This window comes from Ursus maritimus, unplaced genomic scaffold (genome assembly GCF_017311325.1).
Source record: "Ursus maritimus isolate PB19 unplaced genomic scaffold, ASM1731132v1 scaffold_23, whole genome shotgun sequence".
Classification (NCBI taxonomy): domain Eukaryota; kingdom Metazoa; phylum Chordata; class Mammalia; order Carnivora; family Ursidae; genus Ursus; species Ursus maritimus.
This window is the reverse complement of record NW_024424786.1, coordinates 40,188,728-40,203,102: the sequence shown is the minus strand read 5'-3', so window position 1 is coordinate 40,203,102 and position 14,375 is coordinate 40,188,728. Positions and strand designations below refer to the sequence as shown.

Genomic DNA, 14,375 nt, shown 5'->3' with positions numbered 1-14,375 from the left:
GACGCCGCGCGCCCCCGCGCGTCCAAGGGCGCGTGCGCACAAAGGCGCGTGCGCACAAAGGCCCACACGCCCTCTAGCGCGCCCGGCGCCGCGCCCGGCGGTCCGCCTACCCTATGGCGGCTGCGCAGTTGTGTCTCGTAAGGCGCGAAAGCTGGGTTGTGGGGCGCGACGTGCTTGGCTCGCCTACCTAAATCGCATCTCGGTGCCAGCCGGGGTTACCTGTATTTCGGGCAGTGCGTTCTGGGCGAAGCTCCGTGACGACTGTTCGTCACCCTCTTGTCCTGTGAGTTGGTGCGCGGGCGCTGTTGTGTATACACCCTGCAAACCTCCCAAAGCTTCTGTGGCCAGCGCAAGACGTTCCTTTTCTGTCCCCGTCGTCATCTTTGCACGTGGCGTGTCCTCGCTTATCTTAAAAGCGTGCTGTCGTTAGGGAGTCTAGTTGGTTATCATCAATGGTTATCAGCTTGGTTCCAGTGTTTTCAAAATCAGGCGTTTTGGTGGAAAAGGGGTGGAAAGGTGAGAAATGCCTTAATTTGGGACACGTTCGGTTTGGGTGCCTTTGGGATTTTCCGGTAGAAGTTCCCAGTGGGCGACTGGAAACTTGGGAGTGAAGGTGGTTCACTAAGAGGGAGAGAGTAGAAGTAAAATGAAAAGGTGGCCTTCCCCCTGAAATATTTTCTAAGTCTTTGAGCCACCATCTGTTGGCTCAGCTTGGATCAATAACCTTAGACATCATACTCCCCTAATGGAGTGGTAGACTGAGGATCTTCCTAGAAAAGTTTGGCAATATGGATGAGGAGCCTTAAAGATGTTCATTTACTCTTGATACCGCATTTCTTATCCCAAGAAAACCAGCCAAAATCCAGACAAAGTTTTATGCACAAAGATGTTTGTGGTAGCCTCATTTACAATATTAAAAATGGAACTTGTTTGAATATCCAAAGGTAGGGACTAAGGAAAGTATGGGGTTTTAACAAAGCAGTGATTCTCAAGACTGTACCAGAGGCCAAAGTCTTCTAGGGAATGAGATGAGGGACAGGGGCCACGCAGAGAGCCAGAGCACCCTGTCTTAGCCTCAGTCAGGCAACCTGGAGCAGAGTTTTGTCTGCTCCCCCATTCAAGGGCTGGGTGGAGAGGGAAAACCCTCCCCCTCCCCTAAGGCCTCTTACTGGTGGGTACCGAGGACAGAGAGTAGGAGTGGTCCTCCTGGGTACAAGCAATAAAGGGTGTTAATAGTTTTCTATTATTACGTAATGATTTATCATAAATTTAGTGGCTTGAAACAATATCCACTTATTAGCCCAAGGTTCTCTAGGTCAGATGACTCGGCATAGCGTGTCTCCATGTCTCGTTCCCTGCTCGGTGAGGCTGAAATCAAGGTGTTGGCCGAGCTGGATTCCTTTCTAGGGGTTTCTTCAACCAGCCAGAGGAACTCTGTTTTTAAAAGGCTTGTGTTATTAGATCAAGTCCACCCAAATAATTTCCCTCTCTTAAGGCCAAATGATTTGGGACTATAATTACATCCATGAAATACCTTTACAGCAGTGCCAGATTAGTGCCAAGGGGCACTGTCCTTATGTGAAAAGACATTGACTCAGTAGAGCCTAAGAAAGAAAAATAAAAAGCAAAAGAGGAAGTTATCGAATGTCTAGAACTATTTTGAAATATGTAAAGCCTTCCATGTTGGGTATAGTTTCATTTCATGATAAAAATAAATGCTAAAAATAATGTAGTAGAGAAGAGGAGGATTTAAATCATCTGCTCTGAGTGTCAAATAGACTAGGTCTGACACCAACTCTCCCCCCTGTCAGTCCTTTCCTGAATTAGTAGCTGCCTGTTACTATCTGGAGGTGGGTGATGGGGGCCGATTGTCAACAGACTGGCGCTGGTGTTTTATAGAAAGCTTTCAAGAGCATGTCAGTACTCTCTCTCTACAATGTGGGATTATGTGTTATATATTGTGCTCAGATAACAGGAAAAATCTCATTCCACATCCTGTTACAAATGCTTACTGGACATTTAGATTTCCTCTTCTGCAGCTACCATGTCTACATCCTTTGTCCTTTGCCTTTTATGACCAAGTAGCAGGTGTTCTTCGTATATCATAGACCAGAGGTCGCAAACTATGGCCCTCAGGCCAAAACTGGCCAGCTGTCTGTTTCTGTAAGGCCTTCAAGTTAAGAATATTTTTTACATTTTTAAATGGTTGAAAACAATCAAAAGAAGAAGAATATTTCGAGATGTATGGAAATGATATGAAATCCAAATTTCTTTATGCATAAAATTTTATTGGAAGAAGCCGTGCTCATTTGTTTTTGGTCTATGGCTGAGCTTGTGCTACGAAGGCAGACTTGAGTAGTTGTGACGGAGACCTTATGACCCTTAAACCTCAAATATCTACCATCTGTCATTTACAGAAGATGTTTGCAGACCCGTCAGAGAGGATAACCACTGTCTAGCAAGTGTGTTGCACCCAGACTTTTTCCAACCTGTATTTTAACTTTGCACTTTCTTCTACAATTTTTTAAAAAGATTTTATGATAACCACTGTCTAGCAAGTGTGTCGCACCCAGACTTTTTCCAACCAGTATTTTAACTTTGCACTTTCTTCTACCAAAGTTTTACAATTTTTTAAAAAGTTTTTATTTTAAGTAGTCTCTATCCCCAACGTGGGGCTCAAAATCACAACCCTGAGATCAGGAGTCATGTGCTCCACCCACTGAGCCGGCCGGGCGCCCCTACCATTTTTATGTCTATCTTTTCCTTTATGGCTTTTTGGTTCCCTGATTTGCCTAATGAAGTCTCCCCAATCTAAGCTCTTTTATGCAAATATTCTTCTAACTTCTCTTTTATTAATTTAATTGTTTTACATTTCACCTTTAGGTCTCCACTCCACCTGGAATTAATTTTATTTATGATGTGAGGAAGGATTTAGCTTTGTTTTCTTCTAAACAGGCCAGTATGTCAGGTAAACTTAGTAAATGAAACATTCTTCTCCAAATGAATTGACTGTGATCTTTTCATGTATTAAGTCTCCATAAATACTTGGATTTATTTCTGGATTTTTTTCCCATTCCACTGATTTATTCTTTGCCTTTTCTGTGTCAGGATAATACTTTTTTTGATTATAGTAGTGTGTCAAATAGGTTTTGGATCAGGAACATACAGCCAAATCCTAAAATAACAGTGACTTGGACAAAACAGAAGTTTATTTCTCTGTCAGATAAAAGAATTCCAGAAATGGGCAGCTCAGGGCTGATGTGGTGGCTTTGTGTTCATCAGCGACTGGATCCTTCCATCTTCCTTCCTTTCTTTCTTTCTTTCTTTCTTTCTTTCTTTCTTTCTTTCTTTCTTTCTTTCTTTCTTTCTTTCAAGATTTTATTTATTCATTTGACAGAGAGAGAGACAGCCAGCGAGAGAGGGAACACAAGCAGGGGGAGTGGGAGAGGAAGAAGCAGGCTCCCAGGGGAGGCGCCTGATGTGGGGCTCGATCCCAGGATTCCGGGATCACGCCCTGAGCCGAAGGCAGACGCCTAACGACTGAGCCACCCAGGCGCCCCGGATCCTTCCATCTTTCTGTTCCACTATCCTCGTATTAGCTTAAGGTCAGCTCAGAGTCCAAGATGGCTTCTGGGATGCCAACCACCACACTCATATTCCAAGTAGGAAGAAAAGGGGGAAAGACTTTTCCAAACCTTCATCTATTCCTCTCTGAAGGAGTCATTCTATAAACCCTTCCCAGCAACTTTTAGCTTTTAGTCACAAAGCCACATCTTTAAGGGAGGCTAGGAAATGCAAGTTCATAAGTTATAATGTAATATTATGGTGGTGACACATTGCTATCCTCATTAATATACAAGTTTTGTTAGTAAGAAAGGAGGGAGTTAATGCTGGCTGAGCACTTAGCAGTCTTTGCCCCGAGTAACTTTATAGTTACTTTTAAAAGCTGTTGAAGCATTTTGCTATTTTTGAAACAATTTTTAAGGAACAATTTTAAACTTTGAAATCGTTTTATGTTTTCCAGCCCATCCCAGGCCATTCTGATTGGAGGTATTTAAATTTTTTTTATTTACTTGGGAAGAATTGATACATTTTTTTAATAAAAATATATTATTGTTAAGTAATCACACCCAACATGGGCCTCGAACTCACAACCCTGAGATCAAGTGCCACATACTCCACTGACGGAGCCAGCCAGGTGCCCCAAGAATTGATACTTTAATGATATAAAGCATTCCAAGCATGATCCTGATATCTCTTCATTTTTCTAGGCCTTATGTTTATGTCCTTAAATACAACTTTCTAGTTTTTTCCACATAGATCCTGTTTTTTTTTTTTTTTTAAGATTTTACTTATTTATTTGACAGAGAGAGAGAGTGCACAAGCAGGGGGAGCGACCGGCAGAGGGAGAGGGAGCGACCGGCAGAGGGAGAGGGAGAAGCAGGCTCCCTGCCTAGCAGAGAGCCCAACATGGGGCTCAATCCCAGGACCCTGGGATCATGACCTGAGCCGAAGGCAGACGCCCAACCAACTGAGCCACCAGGGCGCCCCTATATAGATCCTTTTTTTTAATTCAAATTATTGACACAATAGTGTTTGTTACTCTTGTAAATGGAATACTTTTCCCCACACTGATTTCTTTTGTTCTTTGCCAGTTCAAAGAAAAGCTATTGGGTTTTTTTGTTTTGTTTTGTTTTGTTTTGTTTTTAAAGATTTATTTTTTTTATTATTTATTTGACAGAGATAGAGACAGCCAGCGAGAGAGGGAACAGAAGCAGGGGGAGTGGGAGAGGAAGAAGCAGGCTCATAGCGGAGGAGCCTGACGTGGGGCTCGATCCCGGAACGCCGGGATCACGCCCTGAGCCGAAGCCAGACCCTTAACCGCTGTGCCACCCAGGCGCCCCATGTTTTGTTTTTTGATTTATTTGAGAGAGAGAGAGTGGGGGGGGCAGAGGGAGAGAGAGAGAATCTCAGGCAGACTCCCCGCTGAACGTGGAACACGATGAGGGGTTCGATCTCACAACCCTGAGATCACGACCTGAGCTGAATCCATGAGTTGGACACTCAACCGACTGAGCCACCCAGGTGCCCCAGCTATTGGTTTATTGTACGTATTTCTTGAAACCAGTCATTTTTGCCAAATCCTTTTATTAATTTTAATGTTTTAGGAAAGCCTCAGATTTTCTAGATTATATTGTTACAGATAAAGGTATATTTTTTCCCTTCTTTTCAAATACTGATACTAATACTTTTATTTTCCTGTCTCAGTGCATTGATCCAAACCTTGAAATCACAGTTGATGGCGCCTGGGTGGCTCAGTCGGTTAAGCATCTGCCTTTGGCTCAGGTTGTGATCTCAGGGTCCTGGGATTGAGCCCCTCATCAGGCTCTCTGCTCAGTGGTGAGTCTGCTTCTCCCTCTCCCTCTGTGATCTCTCTCGCTTTCACTCTCTCTCAGATAAGAAAATAAATAAATCTTTAAAAAAATCACAGTTGAAGCACAATGGGCATCTTGCCCTTTTGCTGTTTCTAGGAGCTGTGGCATCGGCATGACCTCATGTGTTTTGGTGGTTGCTACTGGTTTTGTTAAGAATGCCTAATCAGGGTTTAGTTGTTTTCTTCCAGTTCTGTTTTACTTAGTTTTTTAGGAATGGCTGCTGAATTGTACCCAAGCACAAGAGAATGGTTTTCTCTTTTAACTCATGAATGTAATAAAATACATCACTTTTATAGTAAATCAAACATTCACTTTAAAAGATCACGTATTAGGGGGCGCCTGGGTGGCTCAGTCGTTAGGCGTCTGCCTTCGGCTCAGGGCGTGATCCCAGAGTCCTGGGGTTGAGCCCCGCATCTGGCACCTCCGCTGGGAGCCTGCTTCTTCCTCTCCCACTCCCCCTGCTTGTGTTCCCTGTCTCGCTGGCTGTCTCTCTCTCTGTCAAAAAAAAAAAAAAAAAAAAAACCCTAAAAACTAAAATGAAAGATAAAAGATCATGTATTAAAAATGTTTGCGCATCAAAGAGCACTATCAAGAAAATGAAAAGATAATCCACAGAATAGGAGAAAATATTTGCAAATCATATATCTGATAAAGGTCTAGTATCTGGAACCATAAAGAACTCTCACAGCTCAACAACAGAAAGACAAATAACCCAATTTAGAAGCGGCAAAGAACTTGAATGGACATTCCCCAAAGAGGATACACAAATGGCCCATAAGCACATGAAAATATGCTTAACAATGATTTTGGCTCAGGTCATGATCTCAGGGTCGTGAGACTGAGCCCTGCGTAGGGGCTCTGTGCTCAGTGGGAGTCTGCTTGGGATTTTCTCTGCCCGTCCCCTCCTGAACTCCCCCCTTCCTTGAGCGTGCGCTCTCCCTTGCTCTCAAAAAAAAGTAAGGCGAGAAAGAGAAAGAGCGAAAGGAAGGAAGGAGGGAAGGAAGAAACAGAAGGCCACATAGTGTATGCTTCCATTTATATATAATGTCCGGAAGAGGCAAATCCATTCATGGAGAGGGAGAATAGATTAGTGGCTGCCAGGAGCTGGGGGAGGGAGTGACTGCTAATGGGTATAGGGTTTCTTTTTGGGGTGATGCAGATGTTCTAAAATTTGATAGTGGTGATGCTTGCACAACAGTGTGAGTATATAACATTGTGAATATAGTAAAAACCCCCGAATTGTACCCTTTTATAGGGTGAATTATCCCAATAAAGCTTTTATTTTAAACAAGGTTATGTGTGTTATAAGCAATATAATCTAATATAAATGTCCACAATTTTCTTCAATTTGAGATACTATATAATTAATATAATTCCTGTTAAGCTGTGAATAAACCTTGTTGTCCTGAAGGGCTGGGGAGGGGGTAGGAGTGTCTGTCACTACTTTTTTGAGTGGCTTGTCGTCTCAACGGACTGTATAGTCAGGGAATAAGATACAAGCAATGTCTCAAGCAGCAACCTGCTCAAATCTGTGGGTGAAAACCCAGGCTGCCAACGGTGCAGGGCAGGGCACCTCCTGGTCCATGTGGCCAAGGTTGGTCAGGGATGGGCTACTCTCCAGGAAGGTTCTGGAACAGCCTGTGTTCTGAGAGAGCTCTTGGGTCCCATGTGCTGCACCCTTGCTCTGGGACAGCCCTTTGACCTTTGCTATGTCGTGTAATGATGGCACAATCCCTGAGTTCATGGAATAGTTACTTCTATTTCCCAAATGTGAATACGGAAGCTCCGAGAGGGAGGTGAGAAGTCCAGGGAAAGTTCTCAGCTAAATGGCAAATGCGGACCCCAATCCAGCCCAGGTCTCCACCCCACGTCCACGTTTTAATTGCAGCCAAAACGAACAGTCAAACAACCATCGCCTCAATGGGGGTAATACAGTATTTGCACAGTGCCGTGCGGTGGACGGTGATTTTTCTATACGTTGTCATTTGGTTTTTAGCATCCTCCCGTGAGAAAGACCTTGTTAATCCCATTTTACTGAGAGGGACTCCATAAACGCATAGAGGTTAGGTGATTGGCTGGAGGTCACACAGCTGGTAAGGAGCAGAGTAGACTGTGGACTGGGTCTTTTATATTGTGGCCGTGAGTGGGCGTGGAGAAACCATTGTGGGAGCCCTCGGGGAACAATGAGGGGAGACTTCAAACCAGCTCCCGTCTTTGCTTTCCTGGACTTGGACTGCAAACGGGGACCACGAGGACCTCACATTTGTTAGAAATGATAGAAAGGGTTAAGGTCAGGGCCAGTCGTACACTGCTGTTGGTAACACACGGGGTGGGCAGGTCACATATTTGTACCCTAGCAGACACAGATCAGATAGAACGTGGTGTTGAGATTTTACCTTGGGAAGCTGCAAACTGAGTAAAGGGTGTCTTTGAGAGGATTGAGTCAAATAGCAGCAGTATTTGTAAATATAATATGTAATATTTATAATCCGTAGCATAATTAATAACACATGTGTGATAGTATATCATCACAACCCTGCTCCAAGGATACCAAAGAGAAATTTTAAAGGGCTTGAGGGAAGTGCAGAGATAGGACGGAAATACTTTGAACTGTCATGTCATGATGTTATTTGTATTAAGTGAGAAATAAAATTTGAGAGTGCTACAACATAATCCCAAGATAAGCAATGTGATATCCTAAGTGAGAAAGGACTAGTTTTACCCTTTACATTCATTTTACACTTTAACTAATTATTTTTTAAATCGTGGTAAAGACATATCACATAAAATTTACCATCTTAGCCATCTTTAAGTGTACTGTTCAGTAGTGTATCTCTCATTTATTTTTGACACAGATGTTGCCCAGAGCCATTGCTCTGTGCTGTAGGCATGCTGCCACCAGGTGGCGGCAGAGTGGCGCAGGCCAGGATTGTTAGTCAAACGGTCCTTCCCAGATTCCCTGTCCGTTGCTATGTGAAACTAGGGCTTTCTGGATGGGGGTGCCGAGGAGGGAGGCAAAATTAAAAACAAAACAAAACAAAGCCACGAACCTTGAACAAATAACTGTTTATTGAGTTACCATCATGTCTCAGGCACTGGATTCTATCTGTGGTGGAAAGGGAGATGGGCTTCAAAGACAGTAAACCCTGGGAGCACCTAATAATAAGAGCATAATAAGAGCAGCTGGGATCTGCTGCACAGGAGGGGCTGGGCACCAAGCGGGGCCTCTTCTGTGTTATCTGCACTCCTTAACCTTGTGCGGTTTGTTATTGTTACCCTCCTCCACTCCCCACAGTGCCCTCCCCATCCCGCTCCTGTGATCTGTTTGAAATTCAAATACAGTCATGTCAGCCCCACCCTGGGCTGAGAACACTTTCAATGGGTTCCTCAAGCCGTTGCACCTGACCTTCCCACCCCCACCTTTACTCACCCTTTGTTCTTTCTGCAGCCTCAGCCACACCGCCACACTGTCAGCTTGCCATTAGGGCTTTCATTGACACTTGGGCCCCCCACCGGACCACCTGGACTGGTCCCCTCTTCACAGAGCTAACCCCAAGTCTTTCCTGTTTCATCTTAGGGCTGTCTTCTCTAACCTCCAGGATCTCTCTTTTGTGACCCTCATTACAACTTTCATTTCACAGACATTTCTGTCGGTCTTAGGTTAGTAAATATCTCTCCAGCGCATTTAACTGTAAGCTCCGTGGGGCAGATGACGTGTGCTGCTTGCTGAATGAACAAAGGAAACAAGGAGCTGCAGGTTGCCGGGATTGCTGAGGGTCCCACAGCCAGTAGAGATCCCAAGCTAGACTCGGTGCAGAATTGTTCTCTGTCCACTCAAGTCGGCTCTGAGCCCTTTGTGACCTTGGGCAGGTTACCTGACCTCTGCACTTCGGTTTCCTAGTTTGTCAAATGAATATAAAACCCTGCCAGGGGGTGCCTGGATGGCTCAGTCTGTTGAGTGTCTGATTCTCGATTTTGGCTCAGGTTGTAATCTCAGGGTCGTGAGATCGAGCCCCAGTGGGGAGTCTGCTTGAGATTCCCTCAGCCTCTCCTCCAACTCGCTCTCGCTCTTTCTCTCAAACAAATAATCTTAAAAAAAAAAAAAAAAAGGAAGAAAACTATGTGGAAGGACTGTTGGACCCCAGGTCAGCTGTGACAGTGAAATGAGTTGAGACATGCGAAGCATCTAGGCACTAGAGTGCTGGTAGAGACCCACAGAAGAATGCAAATGGTCTCATTAATAATGTTGTTATTATTATTTAAAGATCTTATTCATTTGAGAGAGAGAGCGAGCCGGGAGAGGGGCAGAGGGAGAAGCAGACTCCCCAGTGAGCAGGGAGCCTGATGCAGGGCTCGACCCCAGGACCCTGAGATCATGACCCAAGCCAAAGGCAGACACTCAACAAACTGAGCCTCCCAGGTGCCCTCAGCAAAACTGTTTTATATTGATTACATGTTGAAATGATAATATTTGGGATACACTGGGTTAAATAAAATATCTTTTATTATGATGTATACCGTAAATTAATTTTTTTGAAACTTCTAAAAAATGTGGCCACTAGGAAATTTAAAATTACATATGTGGCTCGCGTTCTGTTGCTGCAGACGGCTGCTCTAGGTCACGTGTTGATGTGGAATTAGCTGGTGGTCTAAATGCAGGCTTTGAGCTGCCCAGCTGGGTGAACTGGGAAGAGTTGCTGAGATTTCTGAATCTCGGTTTCCTCCTGTGTAAGCAGGCATAGTAACAGGCTTGTGGTGCACACTGGGCTAGAATGCTGGTCAGACCCTTGCACGGTGCCTCGTGCCTGGAATGCCCTTGATAAACGTAAATTATCCTTATTGTGATGATGGCAAGGAGTAAACAACATTCTGATGGTGGAAACTGCTGGTTGCCCTATACCTGTATTTCCTTTTTTTTTTTTTTTTTAAAGATTTTATTTAGTCATTTGAGAGAGAGAGAGAAAGAGAGTACAAGCAGGGTGAGAGGCAGAGGGAGAGGGAGAAGCAGACTCCCCACTGAGTTGGGAGCCTGACCTGGGTCTTGATCCCAGGACCTGGAGATCACGACCCGAGCCGAAGGCAGAGGCTCAACCATCTGAGCCACCCAGGCGCCCCCATATTTCCTTTCTTATACCAAGACACACTGGCTTTTTCGCTGGGCCAGTGGCTACCCAGAATCAAGCCTACACCCCCTAGCCTCCCTTGCAGCCAGGTGTGGCCGTCTACCAGGTTCTGGCCAATAGGATGTGAGTCACGGGGAAGTGGGTACCCTCTAGGCTATGTTCTTAAGGGAAAGAAGCAGCAGGCCCCCACCTCCCGATGGCTGTAATGAGACATGATGATAGAGATCTTGGGTTGTGAGGACAAAGGCAATGCCCAAAGGATGACAGAGCTACAAGAGAATACTCTTAGTTCTCTCATGCTGTGGAGACACATTCCTCCCAGCCTGGATGGCTTATGTCTGGCCTATAACAGGAGAGAGAAATTAATTGTTTAAAAGTCACTGTTGGGGCACCTGTGTGGCTCAGTCGGTTAAGCATCCAACTCTTGATCTCAGCTCAGGTCTTGATCTCAGGTCTTGATCTCGGGGTCATGAGTTCAAGCCCCACATTGGGCTCCATGCTGGGCATAGAGCCAATATCAAAGCCACTGTTATTTTGGCTCTGTAGTCTAACTAATACAGCTCTGGGGCCCAGAGAGTGTCCAAGCTGGCGCCTTGGATACCAGGATTCCCATGACCAGCTGAATTCCAGACCCTGAAGGGTATAAATATTCTACTTGCCTTGGTCCAGAATGGTCCAGAGCCAGGCAGGACCGAGCTAGTGTGTTGAGGTCCTCAGTGTGGCTGGTGGAAGCCAGGCAGGGACACATGGCCTCTCCGAAGGCCTTCACCTCTACTCCTTTGTCCTGTTTCCCAAGGAAGGGAATACAAGGCATACCTTGGGGTATTTGTATGCAACTCACCCCTTGGAGCTGCCCAGGGCTCAGTATAGCTCTGAATGGACCCGCGTTCCTCAGGCCCGAGGATTGTGGCCACAAGCACATCGGTGTCCTGGTTTAAAAATTAGTCTAGGTGTTTGTAAAGTAGACTCTCAAAAATGAGTTCAGTGGGGACTACATCACCAGAGCCTGGTTCCTCTCTGAGGATGTGATGGCATTTTGTTTCCAGATGTGCAGACTGAGGACCAGAATCCAGAGGACGAAGGTAGAGGAAGCCATGGAGAACCAGTGTAGACAGCCAGGCCCTCATCGGTGTCAACTTGAACCTCACCCTGTGTGCTCTCAGAGGGATGCAGTGAAAGCTCTGGGCTTAAGAACAGTTGAGTATAATAGCCGGGGAGAGCAGCAGACGTGGGTCCAGTGTCCACCCCCTCTGAAAGTGGAAGGCCACGGAGAAGCCTGGAGGAAGGAGCTGTTTCATGTCAAAGAACTTAATTATGTAATTTTAGCAAGAGGTTTAAAAAATGTCCACCAATTCTTCAATACTCCTCCCTTCAAAAGATGAAGCCTAATTCCCCTCCTGTCATGCATGGCCTGGACTTAGTGCCTCATTTTTTTCTTTTCTTTTCTTTTTCTTTTTGTGTGTGTGTGTGTGTGTGTGAATAGAATGTGGTGGGAAAGCCTATGTGTGACCCCTGAAATTAGGACATAAAAGCCATTGTGGCTCCACCGTCTCTCTCGGATCACTAGCTCTGGGGAAGTCAGGCGCCATGTGGTGGGGACACTCAAGCAGCTCGGTGGACAGGTCTACGTGGCAAAGAATGAGGCCTCCCGCCACCAGCTGTGAATGAGAGTCTTTTGGAAGCAGCCCCAGTGCAGCCTTCGGGTGACGGCAGCCCCAGAGCCTCCTGACTGCAACCTCATGAGGAACCCGGACCCAGAAGTACCTGGCTCAGTGGCTCCTGGATTCCTCACCCACAGAAACTGTGAGATAAGACATTTGTTGTTCTGAGCTGCTAAATTTCTGAATAATTTGTTACACGGCCATGTATGACTAATACATTCAGGTTTCCAGAGATTTCTGGGTGTTGAAGCTTCTCTTGAACTCATGTCCTCCATGGCCAGATGATGGATGTCGTCTTGCCATACTTTCAGAGATATAAAATCTTTAGGAACAGCATACAAAGTTTAAAATATGTATCTGTTGGAGGCACCTGGCTGGCTCAGTCAGAAGAGCACGCGACTCTTGATCTCGGGGTTGTGAGTTCATGTCCCACGTTGGATGTAGAGATTACTTTAAAATAAAATAAAATAAAATAAAATAGAATAGAATAGAATAGAATAGAATAAAATAGAATAAAATAAAAAAAATAAAATAAAAAAAAAATAAAATAAAAAATATTTATTTTTGACTTGAATATAAAACAAGAATACACAATCAGGTAAATAATTTTTTTAAGTTTACAAATGATCCAAGCAGTGTTGAGGTGGCCTTATCCGCAACTATGGCTTCAGGTGCCCCCTCTACACACATGGCTCATGGATTTTCACCTGTAGCACATTGTAGTGGCTTTTTTCCTTTGAGATCAGAGGTGCGGGCACAACTGCTTTCTTGGTGCCTCTATTTGGAGACAAAACATCTTAAATTCAGTATTACTTACATTAAATTAGAACCTCCCCCTACAATGTGGTCCTCTTCTGGCGTTGCCTGTCCTAGTGAATGACACCAGCGTCCATCTAGAACCATATGTCCCAGGTCTGGGGATCGCCTGGATGAAGCTCTTGGCCCCTCCTGCCACATTGCCTATCCAGTCTGTTTCCTTCTTCTTCCCTGGTGAGACCCCTTTTCCTCTCCCCATTACCTCCATCTGAATCCAGGCATCACCCTATCTCACCTGGATGTCGTCAGTGACCTACAAGTTGGTCCCCACAGCACTCTGGCTCTCTCTACTTTCTACTCCATGGCCAGTGTGATTTTTTTCAAAAAGCAATGTAATCCTATCACACTTGCCTCCTCTCACCTCTTGCCCCATCTTGCGTAAGACTCAACCTTCAATTCCCATTGCTCATAGGATGAAGAGTCCTATCCTTATTGCATCCTCAAGACTCTGCCCAGTTTGGCCCCAGTTACCTCCCTCCAGCCTCCTCTGATATTACTCCCTAATTTCTGTGCTCCAGCCCCAGTGGCCTTGCTTCCATGATGGAGCCAAGCTTCCTCCTGCCACAGGACTCTTGCACATGCCCTTCCAGTCTGATTGGGTCTGTCTTCACCTCTCACATTGCTTGGTAGCCTCTACTCTTTTTTCAGACCACAGACTAACTAGGAACAATCCCCAACCCACCTGACCAGGTCAGTCCCCCCCCATACCCTCTCATAACTCTTATCCTAATGTAAATTTTATATTATTTTTGACCCCATACTAAACTGTAGGGACCCTGTCTATAAATTCACAGTTGTTTCCGTGCCTGCCATGGCCCTGCCATGTCAGAAGTGTTCAGTAAGTATTAGCTGAATGAACATTACTTTTTGTAATCTTCAGAATAGCCCTGTGAGGTACACATTTTTTAAAATAAAGTTATTTATTTATTTATTTATTTATTTATTTATTTATTTATATTTAGAGGGGGAAGGGCAGAGGGAGAGGAAGAGAGAGAATCTCGAGCAGACCTCCCCTCCGCTGTGCGTGGAGCCCCACGCAGGGCTTGCTCTCACAACTCTGAGATCATGACCGAGCCAAAAACAAGAGTCAGATGCTTAACTGACTAAGCCACCCAGGTGTCCTGAGGTACACATTTTTATCTCCATTTTCCAGATGGGGAGACTGAGGCTAAATCACTTGCCCAGGGTCATGCGGCCAGAAACTGAACTCACCTCCAGCTGACTATACAGACCACATCATGTATTCCTCTGCGGTTGGGCAAAGGCCCAAATGTCTTTCTGAGTTTTATCTAAGTTTTTTTCACTTCCTTTTATATAACCTGAAAATTTCCTGAGATTCT

At 45.0% G+C, this 14,375-nt stretch overlaps 1 long non-coding RNA gene across 1 annotated transcript in view; it reads left to right on the top strand.

The window, feature by feature from the left end:
* Positions 1 to 73: 73 nt before the first annotated feature.
* The window catches only part of LOC103679453, a 17,305-nt gene continuing 3,003 nt past the window's right edge, over positions 74 to 14,375 (top strand). Inside the window, exons 1-2 of the long non-coding RNA XR_572944.2 lie at positions 74 to 283; positions 12,042 to 12,361. This is a non-coding gene — a long non-coding RNA (uncharacterized LOC103679453). The remainder of the gene's footprint in view (positions 284 to 12,041; positions 12,362 to 14,375) is intronic.